The sequence below is a fragment of the Pan paniscus genome, chromosome 1 (genome assembly GCF_029289425.2).
Source record: "Pan paniscus chromosome 1, NHGRI_mPanPan1-v2.0_pri, whole genome shotgun sequence".
In the NCBI taxonomy this organism is placed as follows: Eukaryota; Metazoa; Chordata; class Mammalia; order Primates; family Hominidae; genus Pan; species Pan paniscus.
The window spans coordinates 159,587,186-159,603,623 of record NC_073249.2 but is presented as its reverse complement, the minus strand read 5'-3'; the positions used below and the strand labels follow the sequence as shown (position 1 = coordinate 159,603,623).

Sequence of the window (16,438 nt, the reverse complement as noted above, 5' to 3'; positions counted from 1 at the left end):
GGCCTGGACTCAAACTCCTGGGCTCAAGCAATCCTTCCACCTTGGCCTCTCAAAGTACTGGGAATTATAGGCATGAACCACTGCACCCAGACTAAAATTAGGATTTCTTTTTAGTTATAAATAGTATTGAAGAGAGGCTTATGAGTTTTTAAGGTGTGGTTTTCAGGTAATGTGGGTTGCTGTTTGGCCTTCCAGTGTGTTCCCTTGAGTGGCTAATTCTTATACATTTAGTCATTCTCCCTTTGACATAGAGACAGCACATGACTATGGCATTGAGCAAAAGTTTTCAAAAATTAATTTTAGCAATTGATTCTCTTTCTCCAAATGCAATCTGTTGGCTAGGCACAGTGGCTCACGCCTGTAATTTCAACACTTTGGGAGGCTGAGGCGGGCAGATCACTTGAGGTCTGGAGTTCGAGACCAGCCTGGCCAACATGATGCAACCCAATCTCGACTAAAAATACAAAACTTATCTGGGCATGGCGGTGCCTAACCCAGGAGGTGGAGGTTGCAGTGAGCCAAGATTGTGCCACTGCACTCCAGCCTAGGCAACAGAGCGAGACTCCATCGCAAAAAAAAAAAAAAAAAAAAAAAAAAAGCAATCTGTTGTAGAATCCTTAAATGTAAAACGGATGAAAGCAAATCTCCTGTTGAAACAGACCTTGGAGGTCATACCTGTGCCCTCTGCTTCTCCCTCTCTCTTCTCCACACTTGCCTCTGAAGCAACATGAAAAGCTGAGGCTAGGAGCTGTGCTCTTCTATACTTAGGAGACTGGGATGCTGGACCAACCTTGAGAAGCCTGTACTTTAGAACTGAACCTTACTCTGCACTTTAGCCACAGGCTATCAACGCAGGCTCAGGGGACCAAAACCAAACCTTCCTATACTCAGATTAATGACTGCAAAAAGGGCTTTCTCTCAGAGGCTGCTAATAGAGGCAGTTCTATTCACAATAATTAACTTCCTTCTCCCAATTACTTTACCATAAATGTCTGGGCTTTGTTCAAGTTTATGTTCTTTTTAAGATCACTAAGAATAAAATACTGTGTTGTGAACATAATTAGATTTTATAAACCCAAAGACTCTGGAATTATGCTGTGGTTTATCTCTTTATGAAGCAATTATACCAATTATAGAAGATAATGTTTTAATGGGAAATATTACCCATTTGGCAGACACTATTGGTTTAAAATAAAAGAAGTGATTAAAAACAACTTATGAATCTCTCTTGGGTAAAAGAATGAAAACAATATAACATAATTGGGTTCTGATTCATAAAATGAATTGTACACAACTTTCTTCGATGCCGTAGTTAAGACAAAATTACAAGAAAGTCTAACAAAGGTTTGACAGAATGTTATTATGTGTCTTTCCTACTGCTAAGATTACATCATTAAACCCCAATTAATGTTTTATGTTAAGGCTTTCTTAGCCATTTTGCTAATTCCACTTTTCAACTTAAGATAACCACACTGCACCTTTTAGATCCAGAATTCCCATCAATTTCCTGAAGATGCATTCCCATTATGATTATTTTCAGGAATACAAGTTATTATCTAATTCTCATAATTAGCATTTAGCAACAGATTAGGAACTTATTCTTAAATGGTCCATTTTTGTCTGGGGTAGTAAAAGCATTCTGGGCTACTTTTATGAGACGGGGTTGGGGGGGAACCCTAAACAACAGTGTTACAGAAGCATAACTCTTTCCTGAGATTGTTGGTTTAAAAATTCAAGCAAAACAAAATGCTGTTTCTAACCATAAAGGCATACCTAAAATTAGAGACTGTCAGAGCACAGGAAGGAAATCATAAATAGCCAAACACTGGAACACAAGTGTGAGGTACGGAAGTCAATAAACGTTACTGTTTTCTTTCTGTTCACATCCTGTCTGAGAATTGTATTAGAGGAGAGCAAGAGAGAAAGAATGCAACAGTAAAATAAAGGGAATGCATTTTTATTTCTAAACTACACAGTAATTCATGAAAACACACTTTTTAAAAATCAAAGGAATACCAGTGTAAATGGAGTGAAAAGTGACAGTTGCTATTCACCCCTTTTTTTCCCACTCCTACCCCATCGTCAAAGGTAATGACTCTCAGCAAGTTATGAGGTTTTTCCCAGTATTTTTATTTAAATGATAAAATATGATATTGTCCTATGACATGCTATTTTTAACCTAACAATATGTCTCAGAAATCTTCACATGTCATTATATGTAGCTTTACCTTATTCTTTTAAACAATTGCCCTAATAATCTATAGAATAAATTTCAATAATATATTAACCTAATCTATTAATGAACATTTAGGTTATTTCCAATTTTTCACTAGTACACCTATTCCTTTAATAATTCCTCTTGTACATATGTTTATACACATATAACAATTTTGTGTGTTAGGTTGTCAGGGACAGATACCTAAACGTGGAATTGCTGGGTCAAGAGACAGAAAGGAAGATAAAATCATTTACATTTTGCAGCCAGGTGTGGTGGTGTGCTCCTGTGATCCGAGCTACTTGGGAAGCTGAAGTAGGAGGACTGCTTGAGCCCAGGAGTCCAACACCAGCTTCACAACATACCAAGACCCTGTCTCAAAAAAAAAAAATTAGATTTTGGTAAGTATTACCAATTATTTCTCTAAAAAGAGTTTGCCAATATTATTAGTACGTAAAATGTTTGCCAACCTGATGGGTATCTTGTTTGCATTTTTTTAGAAGATGAGGTTGAATATTTTATTTGTTTATTGCTTTTTTGTATTTCTTATTTTTTGGTTCACCTTTGTTATATTCTTTGGTCATTTTTCTACTGAGTTGTTGGTTATAGTCTTAGTCATTTGCAGGAGTGCTTAATATAAATCTTTTCTGTTATATATGTTCTAAATACGTTTTCCCAGCCTGTGTGTTATTTTTTTATCTTCATGTTTTCTTTTGCCAAACAAAAGTTTTAAAATTGTATGCAGTCAATCTGTTGCCATTTTTCTTTATGACTTCTAGACTGGGTATCATGTTTAGTGTCAAAAGACAAAATCACAACAAATTTAGTTTAAAGATCTTATGTGGGGCCGGGCGCTGTGGCTCACGCCTGTAATTTCAGCACTTTGGGAGGCCAAGGTAGGTGGATCACCTGAGGTCAGGAGTTCGAGACCAGCCTGGCCAAAATGCTGAAACCCCTTCTCTACTAAAAATACAAAAATTAGCTGGGAATGGTGGCACGTGCCTGTAATCCCAGCTACTCAGGAGGCTGAGACAAGAGAACTGCTTGAACCTAGGAGGCGGAGGTTGCAGTAGGCCAAAATTGCACCATTGCACTCCAGCCTGGGCAACAGAGTGAGACTCCATCTCAAAAAAAAAAAAAGATCTTAATTGAGGTCAGGTGCTGTGGCTCATGCCTGTAATCCCAAAACTTTGGGAGGCTGAGGTGGGAGGATTGCTTGACCTTGGGAATTCAAGGCCAGCCTGGGCAATATAGTGAGACCCTATCACTATTAAAAAGAATAAAGAATTTTAAAAATATTTTTAAAAAATTTTAATTGTCTTTTATTTGCAATTCTAGAATCGGACAACACCTCATACTATAAAACAGAGTGAGTGTTCTGATGAGCTGAGCAAAGGAGGTTGATTTAAGGAACTTTCTTATCACGCTGGTGAAAACTGGCCTGTTTAGGGATTTGGCTGTTATCTCTGTGTCCTGATTTGTTGAAAGGTCAGATAAAGATCTTAGTTTCAGCAGGTTAGTGTGGAACTTCAGCATGACTGACTCCAGTTTGGTTTTGTCTGTTGGGCCTAGTACAGGAGCTCAGTCCAAACCAATGATCTATTATACATTTGATTTAACATTAGTAAAATATGTATTTACGCTAGAACATGTAGTGGTGTAATATAGTCTGAACGTTGTCCCCATCTAATCTTATGTTGAATTGTAATCCTCAGTATTGGATGGAGGTTGGGCCTGGTGACAGGTGACTGGATCACAGGGGCAGATCTCTCAGGAATGACTTAGCACCATCTCTTTTGTAGTAAGTGAGTTCTCAAGAGAGCTGGTTGTTTAAAAGTGTGTAGCACCTTTCCCTTCTCTCTCTCTTGCTTCTGCTCTCCCTGCGTGAGATGCCTGCTCCTGCTTCACCGTCCACCATGATTGTAAGCAGCCCAAAGCTTCACCAGAAGCAAAGCAGCTACCAGTGCCATGCTTCATGTATAGCCTGCAGAACTGTGAGCCAATTAAACCTCCTTTCTTCATAAATTACCCAGCCTCAGGTATTTCTTTTTTTTTTTTCCTTTTCAAAAACATTTTTTTTCAATTTCATAGAAAAGAGGTTTTTCATTTTTCCAAAAATTGTACCAAGGTAAAGCAAAGTTCTAGTTGATGTAGGTACATTGTATAGGCATTAGCAATACTGCCCTCATTATGCACTCATTAGACAGTAGTGCAACCCCAAGAAAAGGATGGTTAGATATTTCTTTATAGCAATGCAAGAACAGCCTAACATACGGTGATATTAAGCAATGGGAGAACAGTGGGCATTAGAGACACAGATCAGATTAGAATCTACCTTTCTGGCTGGATGCGGTAGCTCACACCTGTAATCCCAGTACTTTGCGGGGCTGAGGCGGGCAGATCACCTGAGGTGAAGAGTTTGAGAGTAGTCTGGCCAACATGGTGAAACCCTGTCTCTACTAAAAATACAAAAAATTAGTTGGGCATGGTGGCACACACCTGTAATCCCAGCTACTAGGGAGGATGAGGCAGGAGAATCATTTGAACCGGCGAGGCGGAGGTTGCAGTGAGCCGAGATCGCACCATTGCACTCCAGCCTGGGCGACAGAGCAAAACTCTGTCTCAAAAATAAATAAATAAAAAGAATCCACCTTTCTCAGACCCTGGCTATGTGGTTTCCAGCAAACCCTTAACCAGGAGGATTCAGTTTCTTTTTCCTTAAAAAAGATCCTATTAATATCTTCCTCTGGCCATTCGTTGAGAACATTAAATTAAATAACATTTGGAAACACTGGCAGGCTAGTCAGAGTGGCTCATGCCTGTAATCCCAGCACTGTGGGAGGCCAAGGCCAGTGGATCACTTGAGTTCAGTACATTGAGACCAGCCTGGGCAACATGGCAAAACCCAATCTCTACAAAAAATTAGCCAGGTGTGGTGGTGTGTGCCTATAGTCCCAGCTACTCAGGAGGCTGAGATGGGAGGACTGCTTCAGCCTGGGAGGCAGAGGTTGCAGTGAGCTGAGATGGGCCACTGCACTTCAGCCTGTGCAACAGAGCAAGATCCTGTGTCAAGAAAAAAAAGAAGAAGAAGATAGCACTGGCAGAGTGCTTAGCATGAAGTAGGCACTGGAGGAATTTTGATACAGTAAGAATAGGAATACTAGGTACCTGAGAGGAGAGGCAGAAAATGTCAGTGGAGTAAGTGGAGTGAAAAAGAGCTGAGGAAACAGGACTAGAAAACTCTAAAAGCATGCACTCTTAGGTAGTGCAGAAGTGTTTTTGTCCAACTATTAAATAGCACAACCCTAAATTCCTGTCATACTCCTGATCTTTCATTTTAGTGTTCAGGATCTCATAGTAAACATGCAAAATTTGATATTCATTTGATAACGGTTGCTGTGATACTTATTGCAAATCTCTTCTTATCTAGATTTTTAAAATATATTTTTTTGTAGGGATGGGGTTTCTCCATGTTGCCCAGGTCGGTCTCAAACTCTTAGACTCAAGAGATCCTCCTACCTCAGCCTCCCAAAGTGCTGAGATTACAGGCATGAGCCACTGCACCCAGTCTTATCTACATTTAAACAAAGTTTAGCATTTATTTTATTTTGCGGTTCAATATAGAAGATTTATTTTATCTTAGTTGCTGAAATTGGAAATCACTTCTGTTTCACCAAATGAAGAGATTAGGATTTTAAGAAACTGCCCGCTGCTAAGTATTTGCAGATTCATTCTTTTTTTAGTATTCGTTGCACATCCCATTCAATGTGTTACTTTGGAGATTCCATTTGATTGAATAGAGGCAGCCCATGCAGAACTCTTTGAAGAACAGGAGGGAGGCTGCTGAAGCCCAGAGCAATGAAGAAAAGCAATTCTAATGTAAGAAAAACAAAGAACAAAAAAACAGAAGCACTTTGCAAACACAATAAATGATATTAATAGATTCAACCCATCTTCATTGCTTTAATGAAATGATAATTTTTGAGGCACTTATTAAAACTCTTACATTGTCTTTTCCATTTTGTTGCTTTTGTTTTACTAAGAAGTAGAAATCTTCAATTAGAAAAAAAATCAGAAAAACATGTGGAACTACAAATGTAACTGATGTTACAAATAGGTAGACTAAACTTTATTTTTTCCTTTTAAGAGCTTGGATTAAGGTCAAACAATTGGAGGGGATTTGGGGTTTTTTTGTTGTTGTTGTTTTGTTTTGTTTTGTTTTAGAGGCAGGGTCTTGTTCTGTCACCCAGGCTGGAGTGCAGTGGTGCAATCATGGCTCACTGCATCCTCGAACTCTAGGGCTCGAGTGATGTTCTTGCCTCAGCCTCCTGAATAACTACGACTGTAGGTGCACAAAACATGCCTGGCTAATTTTTTTGTTTTTTGTAGAGATGTTATCTCGCTATGTTGCCCAGGCTGGTCTTGACCTCCTAGCTTCAAGCAATCCTCCTTCCTTGATCTCCCAAAGTGCTGGGATTACAGGTGTCAGCCACCATGCCTAGCCACAATCTGGGCTTTTGAATTTCAAATTTACTACATGCCAAGTATGTGATGTTGGACAATCACTGCAGTTTCATGTTCTCTCCTTGTCCTACTTTCTGGGACAGGGATACTGATCTTGGTGTACCTTGCTTGAGAAAATTTGAGTTGACTCTCTCCTCCTTGAAACACTTTCTTCCTCCAAGAACACCACACACCCCTGACCCCTTACTCTGACCACTCATTCTCAGTCTACTTCTCTGGTTTCTTCTAGTCTCTTTGCCACCTAAACGTTGAAGGCCCCACAGTGAAGGCCTTGGTTTCTCCCTTGGTGATCTTGTCCATTCTTGTGGCTTTAAACACGATCTACATGTTATAAGAACAGGCTAACCCAACATCTATTTTGAACTCAAGACTCAACTCCAGATTCAGCTGTCTACTAGCATCTTCATTTGTCTATCATCAAGGTATTTAAGACCCAAGCTTTTTCTTCTCACAGGTGTCCCATCTCAGTAAATAGTGTTGCCATTTTTCTAGTTGCCCAAAAATCTTGGTGCCATCCTTGACTTTTTTCTTTCATTCCTCACATCTACTCCATCAGGAAACCCTATCCATCCTACCTTCAAAATATATTCAGAAATTGAATCATTTCTTACCACCTCAATTCAACCGCCTAGCTCAAACTACAGTCATCTCTTGCCCGAGTTATTACAAAAGCCTCCCAAAGGTCTGTCTTAATAGCCAGATGATCCTGCTACAACCGTACTTGTCTGCTCCAAATCTGTCAGTGGCTTTCCATCCCACACACGACAGGAGTCTGAGTCACTATAATGACCTAGGAGGCCCCACCTGGTTTACCTCTTCTGTCCCAGGATCCTCCACTGTAATCACTCAGCTCCAGATACTGGAAACCTTGTAAGCACCCCAGGGTCTCTGCTCCTGCTGTTCCCTTCTGAATTGTTCACTAGCACGCTACCTCTCAGAATTCCTGTTGCCTCCTATTCAGCCCTCCCCAGCCATTCCATGTAAATGACAAACCTCCGCCCCCATGCATTCTAGTCTCCTCTGCTTTTCCTTTCTTCACAACACTCACCACCATCTAAAATTGAACATACTACACATCTTACTCATTAATCTTGTTCATTGTCTGTCAGTCACTACAGTGTAAGATCCAGAAGGACAGGAATTGTGTCTACTCTGTTCCCTATAAACCTTTAATGCTTAGAACAGTGCCTGGCACATAGTAGGTGTTCAATAAATATTTGTTGACTGAATGAATGAACAATAGATAATGGCCCAATCTAGTCATTCCATCTACTTCTCACAAGACAGAAAAGAGTATTTCACGAAGGCAAAGAGCTTTCAGACCTCAATGTGTTTTCTGAGGCTCTTCCTCAATACTCCATTATTTTATCATCACGATTGTTGTTTTTCTCTAAACTGCCACTCTGTAATTGACAAAAAAGCAACGACATAATGTAAAATTATGTGTTTTTATTTTCATTTATGCAGCTTTGTTTTATTTTCTAGGACCACTCCAATAGTTATTGGAGTCATTGAAATGACAGTCATTTTCAACCATCTTCTTTGCTGTTGACTGAAACCCTTTCTTCAGATAGATTCATGTGGCAGAGTTAATAACACCTCTGTGGGCAAACGCTATCCTTCCTTTCTCTGGGGGGAGATATTTTTAGCCACCACACTAATTAGATAGCTCTCTGGCTGATAATGGGGCAGACAAAGGGTGTAGCATGTTAAAGAAAATGAGCAAACAAACAGGTGCAATCAACTTACAGACTATTAATTAAATGTCTTTTTTTTTTTTTGAGATAGGGTCTCACTCTGCTGCCCAGGCTGGAGAGCAGTGGCATGATCTTGGCTCACTGCAGCCTTGACTTCCTCCACTTCCCAAGCTCGGGTAATCCTCCTGCCTCAGTAACCCCCGAGCAGCTGGGACTACAGGCGCATGCCACCAGGCCTGGCTAATTTTCTGTAGAGACGGGGTTTCAACATGTTGTCCAGACTGACCTTGAACTCCAGGGCTCCAGTAATCTGCCCACCTTGGCCTCCCAAAGTGCTAGGATTACAGGCATGAGCCAATATGCCCAGCCAAATATCTTCATCATCATCATCATCATCATCATCATCATCATCATCATCATCATCATAAACTGCCGGTAGGAAGTTTGGCATAATGTGTCACATCAATTATAAATCACAGATGATTTTACTTGATATAGTTAGCTAGAGATAATCCACAGAGGGTAATTTTATTTATTATTGTTTTAAATGCTATTAAATTTTGTTTTTATCTAGCCTGCTAATTTTCTGAATGAAGCTGTAATTGGCATTTGATTGATTTGGCTGTGTCCCCACCCAAATCTCGTCTTGAATTCTCATGTGTTGTGGGAGGAACCTGGTGGGAAGTAATTGAATCATGGAGCAGGTCTTTCTCATGTGGTTCTCGTGATAATAAGTCTCACAAGATCTGATGGTTTTAAAAATGGGACTTTCCCTGCATGAGCTCTCTCTCTTTGCCTGCCCCCATCCATGTAAGATGTGACTTGCCCCTCCTTGCCTTCCACCATGACTGTGAGGCCTCCCCAGCCACATGGAACTGTAAGTCCATTAAATCTCTTTCTTTTGTAAATTGCCCAGTCTTGGGTATGTCTTTATCAGCAGCGTGAAAATGGACTAATACAGCATTTACCACAGTGTCTGGCTCATAGTAACTGTGGCAGAGCCTGCTAATTGTCTGTTCAACTTCCGTTCTCAAATTCTTACTTCCTAACAGAACCCCTATGTCATTGATGATAGCAGTTCTCTCAGTGAAAAGATACATTTCTAGCCTCCCTTGCAGCTAGGTGTGGTCATGTAACTGAATTCTGTCCAATGAGATATACACAGAAACTGTTAGAGGGATTTCCAAGCTGTCTTATTAAAGAGCGGGGACAGACAAATGGAGAATATTTTCCTCCCTCTTCCTCCTTCCTGCTGACTGGGAAGCGAGCATGACATCTAGAGCTCCAGCTCCTATCTGAGACAATAAGGTAACCTGGAAGATAGAAGTTGTGTGCTGAGTATGGTGAGCAGAAGACAGAAAAGCCCACATCTCCGATGATTTTGAGGAGCTGCCTTGGATCACTTTCCTTAACTTCTTTTACCTGAGAGTAATGTTCTAATATCACTGTTCTTACAGATTCTGCTATTTGTATTTGAATTGATCCTAATGGATGTAATATGTAATCAGAAATTATTTTTTCAGACAATGGATGGAGTACACGCCTATGGTGGTTATAGTAGTCTGCTCAGGCTGCCATAACAAAACACCACAGACTGGTTGTCTTAAACAATAGAAATTTATTTTCTCACAGTTTTGGAGGCTAAGAATTTAAGATTAAGGTGCTGGCAGGGTTGGTGTCTGGTGAGACCTCTCTTTCTGGCTTGTGGATGACCATCTTCTTTACCATGTCATATAGCCTTCCCTTAGGCTCATGCAGAGAGAAGGAGAGAGAAATATTTCTGCTGTCTCATTCTCTTTGTATAAGGACATTGATCCTATCGAATTAGGTCCCCATCCTTATAACCTCACTTAATCTTAGTTACTTCCCTTAAGGCCCTATCACCAAATACAGTCACATTGGGACTTAAGGCTTCAACATATGAATTTTGGGGGACACAATTCTGTCCGTAACAGTGGTCATCTATTGTCTTGCCAGTTTTCCTCTTCTAGGACCTGCTCTTTTCCTCCTATCCACATGTTGCTTCAGTATCACTCTGATTAGCTAGCAGCAGTTGATTGGTGTGAAGTATACACCTGATCCAAGCTGGGCCAATCAAAGGCTTTCCCTAGGAATTGTGCAATTAGGCCTGTGAAAGAGACAGACTCCTTCCAGTGACAGAGTGTTAGGTGGCAAGTTCAGAAGCTGTCAGTCTTGTTTTTCACCATGTGGCCAGAATGAAAGGAAGATGGCCCATAGACGCAGAATAAGAAGAATAATAAACAGATCCACAGAAAAGGACAGAGGAGAGATGAAATGAGAACCCTGAATGCATTAGAATCCCTTGCTCTAATTGTTAATAATGTTCAATCATATTCATGACTCATGACCCATGAGAAACTTTATAATACAGCCTTCTTTCTTCCTTAGCTACTTAGAGTTGGGCTTCTACTATTTTCAATTGAGAGCCCTAGCTAATACAACTCTCCAAAATTAAAAAAAGAAAAAAGAAAAAGAAAAGAAAAAAAGCTTTGTATTTTTAGGCTCTTAGAACTCACATTATTTTCTTTTAATAATGATTAGCAACAACTAATGGTGTTTGTTTTATCTTGTATGCTAAATTATCTGAAATTGGGTAGGTACTACAGTGGAAATAAATATTTGATGTTGTTTTCAGTAAATTGTTACTGGAGTTAAACCTCTTGCTATCCTGACAATTCCTCCCTACATCACCCTCTTTGCAATGGCAGATGGAAGAATTGGCAATAAATGCAATTCAGCTTGAAGAAAACACCCTAAATATTAGAAACCTGTGAAGAACCACCGGATTGCCTTATCAACTCATTGTGCATCCTATTTGGAAGTCTAAAATAGAACTAAAATTCTAATACTTTTACTTGTATAAATGCTTATAATTGTCATCTTTGCATCTCAGCAATTATTCCTGGATAAATATACTGCAAATCATCTAAGAAGAGAAAAACCCCTCTGAATTACATGACTGAGTTTCAGAATGTGAGTAAAGTATGGCTAACCAAAATGTTCAAGCAAACTGATGCAAATTTCCTTTTCTATGACTGTGTAAGCAAAACTCTTTTGCACGATACTAAGTTTGATGTGGTGTAGCATGTAAAAGAGAAAGCACCTTTATCTGTGTTTGAGTGGAAACCAGGTAACCTTGTCATAAACTGGGGAAGAAATGACTTAAGTGTCAGCTCCCACATCTCCTGCTGTGAATAGCCTTTAGGGGTGTCATAACCACGAACACACAAACTTGACAGAAACTAAATCTCAGTGCACAAAGAAAATGTATCTGCAATGAATTCATATTGGGCTCTTCCCACACATTATTTAACTTAATCTTCCAAACAAGCTGTGAGGTAGATATTATTATCACCATTTTACACTGAGGAAACTGAGTCAGAGAGATGCTTTTTCTTGCCCAGCACCACTTAGGTCATAAGTGGTGGAGCTGGTTTTGAATGTATTCACCTCACTCACACCCCATGTGTCTGTGCTGTACTATGAATTCCTCAAGGGATGGGGACTGGTATTTAGCTTGTGTCTTTAAATTGTCATGAAAGACTAGAGGCTTCTTCTTGGTAGTAAGAAATAACGTGTACAATACCAAGAATATAGCAGTTGTACTCAAGAGAATATTAAGATCAGCAGGTGTGTGTAATAGAGGAATTATGAAAGACATATCTGTGAAACATGCTGAGATTCAGCAGTAATAAATTGTTTAAAAACTAGGCTTGAGAAGATGATAAGAGCTATTTATGACAAACCCATAGCCAATATCATAACGAATGGGCAAAAGCTGGAATCATTCCCTTTAAACCGGCACAAGACAAGGATGCCCTCTCTCTCCACTCCTATTAAACATAGTATTGGAAGTTCTGGCCAGGGCAATCAGGCAAGAGAAAGAAATAAAGGGTATTCAAATAGGAAGAAAGGAAGTCAACTTGTCTCTGATTGCAGACGACATGATTGTATATTTAGAAAACCCCATCATCTCAGTCCAAAAATTCTTTACACTGATAAGCAACTTCAGCAAACTCTCAGGATACAAAATCAATGTGCAAAAATCACAAGCATTCCTATACACCAATGATAGACAAGCAGAGAGCGAAATCATGAGTGAACTCCCATTCACAATTGCTACAAAGACGATAAAATACGTGGGAATACGATTTACAAGGGACATGAAGGACCTCTTCAAGAACTACAAGCCACTGCTCAGGGAAATCAGAGAGGACACAAACAAATGGAAAAACATTCCATGCTCATGGATAGGAAGAATCAATATCGTGAAAATGGCCATACTGCCCAAAGTAATTTATAGATTCAATGCTATTCCCATCAAGCTACCAGTGACTTTCTTCACAGAATTAGAAAAAGTTACTTTAAATTTCATATGGAACCAAAAAAGAGCCTGAATAGCCAAGACAATCATAAGCAAAAAGAACAAAGCTGGAGCCATCATGCTACCTGACTTCAAACTATACTACAAGGCTACAGTAACCAAAACAGCATGGTACTGATACCAAAACTACAAGGCTACAGTAACCAAAACAGCATGGTACTGATACCAAAACAGATACATAGACCAACGGAACAGAACAGAGACCTCAGAAATAACACCACACATCTACAATCATCTGATCTTTGACAAACCTGACAAAAAAAGCAATGGGGAAAGGAGCAATGGGGAAAGGACTCCCTGTTTAATAAATGATGCTGGGAAAACTGGCTAGCCATATGCAGAAAACTGAAACTGGATCCCTTCCTTAAACCTTATACAAAAATTAACTCAAGACGGATTAAAGACTTAAATGTAAAACTCAAAAGCATAAAAACCCCAGAAGAAAACCTAGGCAATATCATTCAGGACATAGGCCTGTGCAAAGACTTCATGATGAAAACACCAAAAGCAATGGCAACAAAAGCCCACATTGACAAATGGAATCTAATCAAACTAAAGAGCTTCTGCATAGCAAAAGACACTATCATCAGAGTGAACAGGCAACCTACAGAATGGGAGAAAATTTTTGCAAGCTACCCATCTGACAAAGATCTAATATCCAGAATCTACAAGGAACTTAAACAAATTTACAAGAAAAAAACAACCCCATCAAAAAGTGGGTGAAGGATATCAACAGACACTTCTCAAAAGAAGACATTTATGCAGCCAACAAACATATGAAAAGAAGCTTATCATCACTGGTCATTAGAGAAATGCAAATCAAAACCACAGTGAGATACCATCTCATGCCAGTTAGAATGGTGATCATTAAAAAGTCAGGAAACAAGAGATGCTGGTGAGGCAGTGGAGAAATAGGAATGCTTTTACACTGTTGGTGGGAGTGTAAACTAGTTCAACCATTGTGGAAGACAGTGTGGCAATTCCTCAAGGATCTAGAACCAGAAATACCATTTGACCCAGCAATCTGATTACTGGGTATATACCTAAAGGATTATAAATCATTCTACTATAAAGACACATGCACATGTATGTTTATTGCAACCCTATTTACAATAGCAAAGACTTGGAACCAACACAAATACCCATCAATAATAGACCGGATAAAGAAAATGTGGCACATATACACCATGCAATACCATGCAGCCATTAAAAAGAACGAGCTAATGTCCTTTGCAGGGACATGGATGAAGCCAGAAGCCATCATTCTCAGCAAGCTAATGCAGGAACAGAAAACCAAACACTGCGTGTTCTCACTTATAAGTGGGAGTGGAACAATGAGAACACATGGACACAGGAATGGGAACACCACACACCGAGCCCTGTCAGGGGGTCAGGGGCAAGGGGAGGGAGATCATAGGTTGATAGGTGCTGCAAACCACTATGGCACATGTATACCTATGTAACAAACCTGCACGTTCTACACATGTATCCCAGAACTTAAAGTAAAATTTAAAAAATAAAAAAAACTAGGCTTGAGAGGAAAGCGCAAGTAGTCACCACCACCAGCGCAGCAGTGCCAGAGCCAGGAGGAGATCCTGGCCGCTGCCCCTGTCTCCCGCCTGCCGTCAGCCGCCTCCATTCTCAGACCTGTTCCAGCAATCTCTTAAAGCATGATGGGTTAGGCTGGGCACGGCGGCTCATGCCTATAATCCCAGCATTTTGGGAGGTCGAGGCAAGTGGTACACCTGAGGTCAGGAGTTCAAGACCAGCCTGGCCAACGTGCTGAAACCCCGTCTCTACCAAAAATATAAAAATTAGCTGGGCATAGTGACACAGGCCTGTAATCCCAGCTACTCAGGAGGCTGAGACAGGAGAATGTCTTGAACCCCAGAAGCGAGGTCGCAGTGAGCCAAGATGGTGCTACTGCACTCCAGCCTGGGTGACAGAACGAGACTCTGTCTCAAACAAACAAACAAAATCATGGTGGATTACTATGAAATTCTAGGAGTGTGGAGAGAGGCCTCATCCGAGGATATTAAAAAGGCACACCAGAAACTGGCACTGAAGTGGCACCCAGATGAAAATCCTGAGAATAAAAAGCAGAGAGAAAATTCAAACAAGTAGCTGAGGTGTGTGAGGTGTTGTCAGATGCTAAAAAACGGGACATCTATGACAAATATGGCAAAGAAGGATTAAATGGTGGAGGAGGAGGTGGAAGTCATTTTGACAGTCCTTTTGAGTTTGACTTCACATTCTATAACCCAGATGATGTCTTCAGGGAATTTTTTGGTGGAAGGGACCCATTTTCATTTGACTTCTTTGAAGAACTCTTTTGAGGACTTGTTTCAGAATCAAAGGGGTCCTCGTGGAAGCAGAAACCAAGGGTCGGGGTAGTTTTTCTCCACATTCAGTGAATTTCCATCTTTTAGAAGTGGATTTTCTTCTTTTGATATAGGATTTATTAATACTTCATTTGGGTCACTAGGTCACGGGGGACTCACTTCATTTTCTTCCACATCATATGTTGGTAGTGGGATGGGCAACTTCAAATCGATAACACTTCTACTAAAAAGGTTAATGGCAGAAAAATCACGATAAAGAGAATTATCAAGAATGGTCAAGAAAGAGTAGAAGTTGAAGAAGACAGCCAGTTAATGTCTTTAACAATAAGTGTTAAGGAGCAGCTGCTGCACTTGGATAACAAGTAATTCAAGGCACCCACTTCACAGAAATGTTAAACTATAACAAGAACCATCTGAGGATTAACAGAAACTTTTTTTTTGTAGATTTCAAGGGAACTTGCCTTTCAGAATAATAACACCTAAAGTATTTATAAACGGCTAATCGGAACCTCTATTTGTCATAGGCTTTTGAGTTTATTGTTGGGACCCATAATAGGACCATTTTTTTTTTTTGTCTTTAAAATTATTGTAGGCCAGGTGCAGTGGCTTACACCTGTAATCCCAGCACTTTGGGAGGCTGAGGCGGGCGGATCAAGTGAGGTCAGGAGTTCAAAACCAGCCTGGCCAACATGGTGAAACTCCATCTCTACTAAAAATACAGAAAAGTAGCCAGGTGTGGTGGCAGGCACCTATAATCCTGGCTACTTGGGAGGCTGAGGCAGAAGAATTGCTTGAACCCAGGAGGTGGAGGTTGCAGTGAGCCAAGATCACACCATTGCACTCCAGCCTAGGTGACAGGGCAAGACTCTGTCTCAAAAATATGTATATTATTGTAAATGTCTGTATGCTTTTTGCCTTTTTATTAAATGTACTCCAAGGTGAGCCTCGACTCTTTAGTGTAGGACAAGACTGTGCACTGACACCAGCATGGATCTGCTTTTCCATTGTGTCTGAAATGTGAGCCACATAGTGTTGGCCTGCTGTGAGGTCACCATTGCCAGGGCGAATCTTCTACAGAACTAAATTCATTTTGTTTTTCAGTATGTAGTAGTAAAAGATATTAATGCATTAATGATAATACATTTCTGGTTTAATATAAATTAAGGGTGTTTTCTAGCTGAGCCTGAATCCTGTCAACTTAGTAAGTCTTGACAATTGTTTAAATATGTGATGTTAAGCTTAGGTTTAAAAAAGC

The 16,438-nt window shown here is 40.1% G+C and overlaps 1 protein-coding gene, 1 non-coding gene and 1 pseudogene across 4 annotated transcripts in view; 2 read left to right on the top strand and 1 right to left on the bottom strand.

Annotated features, from left to right (window-relative positions):
- IL23R (interleukin 23 receptor) overlaps nucleotides 1-16,438 on the top strand; it is a 166,076-nt gene that overhangs the window by 124,253 nt on the left and 25,385 nt on the right. Inside the window, exons 11-13 of one of the 3 annotated variants that reach the window (XR_008626633.2) lie at nucleotides 2,482-2,616; nucleotides 6,969-7,161; nucleotides 8,528-8,871. The gene's annotated coding sequence lies outside the window, so the exon portion shown is untranslated. Of the gene's footprint in view, nucleotides 1-2,481; nucleotides 2,617-6,968; nucleotides 7,162-8,527; nucleotides 8,910-16,438 lie in introns of those variants that run through there. The other 2 variants (XR_008626632.2, XR_008626634.2) reach the window with 2 other exon arrangements.
- Nucleotides 4,323-4,448, bottom strand: LOC112438619 (U4atac minor spliceosomal RNA). The gene has a single exon (XR_003027024.1). It is a non-coding gene; the product is annotated as a U4atac minor spliceosomal RNA (small nuclear RNA).
- Nucleotides 13,823-16,069, top strand: LOC100982015 (dnaJ homolog subfamily B member 6-like; annotated as a pseudogene).